Source organism: Xenopus laevis, chromosome 7S (genome assembly GCF_017654675.1).
Source record: "Xenopus laevis strain J_2021 chromosome 7S, Xenopus_laevis_v10.1, whole genome shotgun sequence".
Taxonomy (NCBI): Eukaryota; Metazoa; Chordata; class Amphibia; order Anura; family Pipidae; genus Xenopus; species Xenopus laevis.
Genome location: NC_054384.1, coordinates 111,572,279 through 111,580,885, shown reverse-complemented (window position 1 = coordinate 111,580,885; position 8,607 = coordinate 111,572,279).

The following is an 8,607-nucleotide window of genomic DNA, read 5'->3' as shown; positions in this document are numbered from 1 at the left end:
TTGGACTCTTCCGATAATATGAAAGGGTCATTTATAGGAGACACTCAAGTCCTCTAATTATGGAGGTTGGAGAGGGAACCTAGATTTAGTGCATTTGTCCAAACAGCAGAATAACTCAGGTTTGAATAATAACACAAGTCCTATGATTATAAAAATCCTACCTCCCAATTACTTTTTTGGTTGCCAGGGGCACTGATGCTAGCAACCATGAGCAGCTATAAAATACAGGGCTTAAGTCTACCTTGTTCCTATAGATGATCCTACTTGCACGTAATGAAGGATGTGAGTAAGGGCTGCGCAGTTCAACTTGCCATGTGCTCCATAAGTGACAATTAGTAGAGAAACAAAACTTGGGTTAACCCCTTGATAGGTAGGGAGACCCCGTTTTTACCCTTCTGCACTCTATTTCTGGTTCCTCTCAAATAGGTATAGTTATGGGAGGAGCAACATAATCCTAAAGTGTTAGGTATTAATATTGATTCCATTTACCTGACTGCATCATAGAAGGCCAATGTTTATTTGGGGGCAGATATATCAAGGGTCGAATTTCGAAGTGGAAAATACTTTCGAAATTCAACCATCAAATAGACTCCTCCGACATTCGAATTCGGAGTCGGAGGATTTTATTCATCGTACGATCGTACTCCGATCGTACTTCGAATCGTACGATTCAAACGATTTTATCGTACGATTGTACGATTTTCCTTCGAATACCAAAAAAATTGCTCTGGAAGGTCCCCATAGGCTAACATAGCACTCCGCCAGGTTTAAGTTGGTGAAGTATTGAAGTCGAAGTTTTTTAAAGAGACAGTACTTTGATTATCGAATGGTCGAATAGTTGAACGATTTTTACTTCGAATCGAAGTCGAAGTAAATTCGTAATTTGTAAAGTCGTAGTATCCTATTCGATGGTCGAAGTATTCAAAAAATTACTTACATTTCGATTTTTCCCTCAAATTCACTTCAACCCTTGATAAATCTGCCCCTTAAACCCAGTGTTATATCTTACCCCAGTAATATAACCCTTTAACTGCCCTAGTGCTAAATAACTAAAGAGCCGCAGGATCTGCTTCCTCTCTAGTTATGCCCCTGGCTACTATGTTACTATAGGTGCTGCTGGGCTGTTACCCGACTGGTGCTGTTGGACCCCCAAACACATTGCTGTGCATAATAACCCCTTCAGGCTCGTGGCTCAGAACCTTTCTAGTCTGTTTCCTGACTCTCTTATTTCAGTTACAAGAGTTGAGCTCCCAGTTTCTCTCACTAATGGAGCAGAACAGTCTGGGATCCTCTGAGCAATTAACTCACACACGTCCCTGTGATTGTCTGATGCCAAACACCTCTCTGGGCTCTGGGAGTTATTTGAAGGATAAATAAACACCTTTGAATATATTCGCCCCCGGAGGCTGCGCTTGTGATACCAACGAAAGAAATGGAGACATTTCCAGCCTTCTGGATGAGGAGCTTTGGCTGCCGGCAGCATCGCAACAAACAGGAGCCACATGTGTTCCTTGTTAGCCGCTCACTGCTGAATTTATGAACATTTTATTCCAGTTTGGCAACGCAACTTTTTTTTTTAAAGCCATTAAAAATTATAGATAAATGCAGCATTTTTTTTGCCCCGGAGCGAAACCTGAAAAAATATTTCATTCTTTCTCCCAGGTCTAAATTAATAGTCCAGACACATAGGCCACAGCCTGTACGAGGTACCATGTGCTCCATCTGTAGCCCCCCTAGGAATTACTGCTAAAGGGTCTGAGCTCTGCTCAGATGAACTTATAGGCTGAATAAGAGGCTTTACTAAGTAATAACAATAACTCAAAAGGGCAAGGATCCTTCCAATTTGTACAAATGAGCCCAGCTATGCTGATTTATATAAATCTTCTGTATGAAAATAATTCCCAACTAGTCTAGGAAAGACTGGACTCTTCCAACTGGTCTAGGAAAGACTGTCGTCTCCTAGCTCATTTAGTAAAGACTAAACTCTCCCAATAGTTCTAAGATAGACTGGACTCTTGCAACTGGTCTATGAAAAATGTGAGTCTCTCAAGTGGTTTAGTAAAGACTGGACTCTTCCAACTAGTCTAGGGAAGATGGGAGTCTCCTAACTAGTCTAGTAAAGACTGAACTCTTCCAATTGTCAAGGGAAGACTCAACTCTTCCAACTGGTCTATGGAAGATAAGAGTCTCCCAATCTTTCATAGACCAGGGAAGACTTAACTCTTCTAAGTGGTCTAGTAAAGACTTGACTCTTCCAGCTGATCTAGTGGAGATTTGACTCTTCCAGCTGATCTAGTAAAGACTGGACTCTTCCAAATGGTCTATGAAAGACTAGACTCTTCCAAATGGTCTATGAAAGAGTAGAGTCTGTCAACTGGTCTAGTAAAGACTGGACTCTTCCAATTGGTCTAGGGAAGACTGGACTCTTTCAACTGGTCTAGAAAAATTTGGAGTCTCTCCACTGGTCTAGGTAAGACTGAAGTCTCCCAGTAGAAGGTTCCCAGTGCAGGAAAGATTTGACTCTCAAAATGGTAGGGAAGTTGAACTCTGCCCATGGTGGGGTAGGTTGGACTTTTCCAATGGTTTGAAAGATGGTAGGAATTGTTGGACTCTTCTGGTGGTAGGAGAGGTTAGAGTCTCCCAGTGGTTAAAATGCTGGACTTATTCAATGATAGGAATATTTGTACTGTCTCAGTTATGGTATTTGCTGGAATCTCCATATGATATGAAAGGATGGATTCTCCCAAAAATGGTGACCCCATATAGTAGGAATGGTTGGGCCCTTCCAATAATAGGAAATGGGGGATTCTTCTTCCAGTTCTAGGAAAGGCTTGAGTATTCCAATGATAGACAGGGTTGGACAGAGAACCTAGAACCCAACTATTTGTACAATGAAAATAAAAATCCAGCCTCCCAATCACCTTTTTTGGTTACCAGGGGCACTGATCTTAGTAACCACTATGTGCTCCATAAGTGACAATGCAGAGAGGGAAAACATGGAATTACATCAGTTATTTGCATTTTGCACACTGCCTGCACTTCAAATGTTCCAAGATTCTTATGTCAGCCTGAAAACACATTCGAATTGTTTGCTTTCCTAATATTTTGCCTCAATGACTCCCATGAGGCGAATCAGCCCCCCCCTTCTCTGGACCCTGCACAGGCCTGTAGGAAATATGTCTCCCGAGGCTCCTTTAATTAGTGCCCCTACCCCATTCCCACTGAGCACGTTCCCCTCATTCTCTAATTCTCTGTGATACAATGGGGCACAATGTCTGACCCACACAATACTGAGAGGGGACCAGCGGGGCACGTGACGGGGATTGGGGGGACTTGTGTCCCTGGTTATCTTGGGAAATCTTTCGGCCATCTCTGCATTTATTCCCCTTTATTGTCCAGAAAACTCCTTTTATTCAATTTTTATTAAATCTTCCAGTTTGTAAGTGTTACCACTTACTGGGGGAGAAAATCCCAAATCCTTGCAAAAGCTTTCCAGTGCCCCAAGAATCCTATTGATGCCCAGCGGTAGCAGTTTAAAGGGGAAATTTGCTTTTATATTTATTTCCGTGTGCCACATGGATGTAAAATAAACAAGTCTGTAGATTTACTTCATAATGGGGTGTCAGGACAAGGGTCTGTATCTGAGGGTTGGAGAGTGAGAAGGGGGTGTAACTGCGGGCGAGTAGCTAGAGTAAGTGCCCCACCTCCTGACACCCCTAAAATACAGGGTGTAAAAAGAGCCAGAACAGCAGAAAAGGCAGATAAAAGCAGGAAAGCTCAGACTGAGCCAATGGGAATGGGGGATGGGGAGGTTTACTATAGGAAGAAAGAGAAATCCCATACTCTTTTCATTTGTGAAATGGTTCTTGGATTTTGCTTAACGCTTTACATTTCATGGGTGAGCAGTAAGAGTAAATTGATCCCATATGTATAGTTATGTCCCTGCCCTGAAAATCCCTCTAATGATGATGCACAAACCACTCTCCCTCAAGCCCAAGGCCACAAGACCCCAAATCTACCAGTGGTTCAAGTCTTCATCAGGATCTCTGGTCTACTGGTCAGTTGGGCTGAATTCCCAAGCAACACCATGGTTCTCTCCTGGAGCTTCACTGCTGGACCAATCACAGCACTCAATTCATAGTGCAGTGTGCTCTTGTCCAATCCTGGTGCAGTAATGTCCCAATCATTTGTGGGCTACTCCTGACCCCATTAGAAACCCATTTAGCATTTAACCTCTATGGGGCAACAGGAGTCTCCATGATTAGTCAGTTCTATATAATGGAGCCCAATAATAATATCACTTATACAATCATTTTGCCATTTTAATTTATTGGTGCCATCCATCATTTACTCATGCCCCATCCCCACACACAGAAAATTAACGTAATTGTGAATGGGCAGACATTTTGCTAAACCCCCACAATATCTAGGATAGTTTATTAGTCCTCTCCCCAAATCTCATCCAAGCAGGTCTAGAGGATTGGGCCCCTGTGGGGGTCCCTGAAATGTGTGTCACAAAAGGAGGTGTGGCTTACATGGGGATTGGAGATACTTTAAGTGGATTGTGGGAGGAGTTAAGGTATAATGGAAAAGAGGCTGGAGTGGATTCGGGGTGTGGTTGTGCATATAAGGGGTAATACTTTTATTCATTGGGGATACATTGTGCTCGTTGGAATGGCTCAGTCACCAGGGGCAAGTGGGCTAATAGCTCGGGCCCCATGATTAGTGATTGCAGCTGCTCTTGGGGAGAGTAGAAAGGGAAGGAGATGAGAGACATAAGGCAAAGAATAGAGACCGGTCTCTCATGAATTTCACAATCCAATGACTTCATACCTGGGATCCTCGTGTCCGTCTGTCCTGTTCTGTCACAACTGGAAGAATATTTCACATATTTCTGTTGCCCTGACTCATTAGAAATTGCCTTTGTAATACTGGTGAGATTGGGAGACGTCTAATTGGATCCAATTGGCTGATTTCCTGGTTATTATTCCAGGAATGGTCTTTACTGACGAGTACCTACTGTGCCCCCAATATAATATTCAGCGCCGATCATTATGGCACAGGGCTGGCAACCTGAGAATTCTGGCAAATGCCAGAGGGGCTGCTGTAAGATGCCACAGATAGACGGTCTCTATTTATTGGGCTTGTTCGGGGCTGTTTGGGCCTCTGTGTACTTATTTTGAATCTCACACAGGGGACCCCAGATATTCCCCACAGGAACAAAAACAGGTTTTGGGGGTTTCTAGTCTCGGCAACATTACGTAAGAGCTGAGAAAAGACAACATTAAAGTGCCTTTGGCGAGAAGAGACTCGCTCAGGAATTCCTCCAGCGCAGAATGTTCAGCCGCCTGTAAGTCTCCAGGTATTGTCAGAGTCGCATGGGAGAGTGAGAATGAGAAATACTGGGGGGGTCTAGACATGGGGTGATGGATGGAACAGAGTCATGAAAGGAACAGGCAGGGAGACTTGTGCTAGACTGACGGATAGACGGATGTAAGGACGGATGACCTGACTCTTATAAAGACATCAAGTGGAATGGAGGTGGGGGGTCCTAGAGAAAGGCTGAATAAGGGGACACTGTATTGATAAGGGGGGACCCTGGAGTTACCAGCACCTCTGATCCAGAACCAGGGCACCCACAGTGATAAATGTGCCAAAAGAACAGGGCGCACACTTTGCTCTCACACCAACCCCATCAATGATGTCTATGGAACATTTGGCTAAAAACATGGAGATTGGACTTTGCTCACTGCCCACCGCGAGTGCGGAGACAAATGCCCACCTGTTAATTGTTGTACTGCGCTACAGTAGGTGTTGGTGCTTTATAAATACATGATAATAGCAATATAAGAAGATAATATAAATCCCATCTGTAATTGATCTATCACCCGTTTTTATTCTAATTTTCCCGTAGACCCTGCGTGTGACATGACGCAGATACAAGGCGAAAGCAAAACTTGGTTTCCTGCTTTTCAGACAATTAAGATTGGGGGTAATGAAACAGAAATGTTACACTTTCATATAAAAGTTCGGATATTTCCAGGCATTATGCAAGGTCCCATGTGTCAGTGATATTAAAGGGGAAGTTATAGGTGGAATCTGTGTAACTAAGCATTATAAGCAAATCAAGCAAATTTAAACTCCTCTTCTGATTGGGGTTTATTAAAGGGTTTGGCAGGAATTTCTCTCCCCACTCAGCTTGTTTGGGAATAGGAAGAGTGACAGATGGAGAAAGCCTGGCAAGTACCTTTCATGTTTGTCCCTCAACAGTGTAAGGGTCTGTAAGGGACTGAATGACAGATCTCCCTCCATCACTCAGTAAAGTGAGCCCCCCATGGTGAGACTTGTCCTGTCCAGGAATCCTGAGTCCTGCTGATGTATAAGTCCAGGCTGGGCCAGGGTGAGCCACAGGGCATGTCCATATGGCTTTCCTTCATATATTGTTTTTCTCTTATTGCTTTTTAATTTCACTTCAAAACAATCACAATGTTTCCCTGCACAAAGTCTAATTGTATAAACTGTGGTGTTGATATCACATTGGACAACTCTGGTGAGAAGCAGGTGTAGAGGGAAAAAAATTAAAAACAGAATAAAATGAAAAAAAATTGCTTTAAGAGTTCTTTAGTGGAACAAGACAATAGGACAAGATGGAGACAGTAGGGCAAGATGGAGACAGTAGGGCAAGATGGAGACAGTGGAACAAGATGGAGACAGTAGGACAAGATGGAGACAGTAGGACAAGATGGAGACAGTGGAACAAGATGGAGACAGTAGGACAAGATGGAGACAGTAGGGCAAGATGGAGACAGTAGGACAAGATGGAGACAGTAGGACAAGATGGAGACAGTAGAACAAGATGGAGACAGTAGGACAAGATGGAGACAGTAGGACAAGATGGAGACCGTGGAACAAGATGGAGACAGTAGGACAAGATGGAGACAGTAGAACAAGATGGAGACAGTGGAACAAGATGGAGACAGTAGGACAAGATGGAGACAGTAGGGCAATATGGAGACAATTGAACAAGATGGATACAGTAGGACAAGATGGAGACAGTAGGGCAAGATGATGACAGTGGGGCAAGATAGAGACAGTAGGTCAAGACGGAGACAGTAGAACAAAATGGAGACGGTAGGACAAGATGGAGACAGTAGAACAAGATGGAGACAGTAGGACAAGATGGAGACAGTAGGACAAGATGGAGACAGTAGGACAAGATGGAGACAGTAGGACAAGATGGAGACACTAGGACAAGATGGAGACAGTAGGACAAGATGGAGACAGTAGGACAAGATGGAGACAGTAGGGCAAGATGATGACAGTGGGGCAAGATAGAGACAGTAGGTCAAGACGGAGACAGTAGAACAAAATGGAGACAGTAGGACAAGATGATGACAGTGGGGCAAGATAGAGACAGTAGGTCAAGACGGAGACAGTAGAACAAAATGGAGACGGTAGGACAAGATGGAGACAGTAGAACAAGATGGAGACAGTAGGACAAGATGGAGACAGTAGGACAAGATGGAGACAGTAGGACAAGATGGAGACAGTAGGACAAGATGGAGACACTAGGACAAGATGGAGACAGTAGGACAAGATGGAGACAGTAGGACAAGATGGAGACAGTAGGGCAAGATGGAGACAGTGTTACAAGATGGAGACAGTAGGGCAAGATGGAGACAGTGGGACAAGATGGAGACAGTAGGGCAAGATGGAGACGGTAGGACAAGATGGAGACAGTAGGACAAGATGGAGACAGTAGGGGAGAGGATGACAGTAGGGCAAGACAGAGACAGTAGGGCAAGACGGAGACAGTAGAACAAAATGGAGACAGTAAGACAAGATGGAGACAGTAGGGCCAGGGGTGCTTCACCAATGAGGCAAGTTGAGGCTGTCGCCTCAGGCGACAGCAACCCACTAGGTACCAGGGGCAGCAGAAATGCTGCTCCTGTTACTTTAAGAGCAAATTTCCGGGGGGAGGGGGGCAGCAGCAACTGCTGCTGCCTCAGGCAGCGGAGGGGCCAGGATCACCCCTGAGTAGGGCAAGATGAGAATGTAGGGCAAAATGGAGAATGTAGGGCAAGATGGAGACAGTAGGTCAAGATGGAGACAACATAAGATGACAATAGTGGAACCAGATTTTTTTTTTTTAAAATCAGCGATAAACTTCCTGCAGCCCTTCAGTAGTTGGTGAGTGCTGGGAGCTTTAGTAAAACAACAGCTGAAGGAAACCAGGTTGTACCTTTACTTGCACCTGTGCCCTGGAAACTGGAGGAAGGTCAGACTCCCAACAGCTGATGGCACGTGTGTAGCTCATGTATTGGGTGTCTCTATATGGTGTAAAGGAGGCTTTGTATTAGGTCCCACAATATTTGTTGGATATGGTTGGAATTTGCCTGAATTTGGTGTCTCTCTCACTCCCTCCTCTGCCAGATTCTTTACAAACAATTTAGCTGAAATCTCCAGTATTATTGGGATATTTCTAACTCATCATTTACCAGATTCCATTCTCAGCCGCACCTCGTCCTGACGGACTCAATAGGAATTGCCACAGGCACAAGCACAACAATTGTTAACAATTTGTACTGGGAGTCAATTTGTACTGGG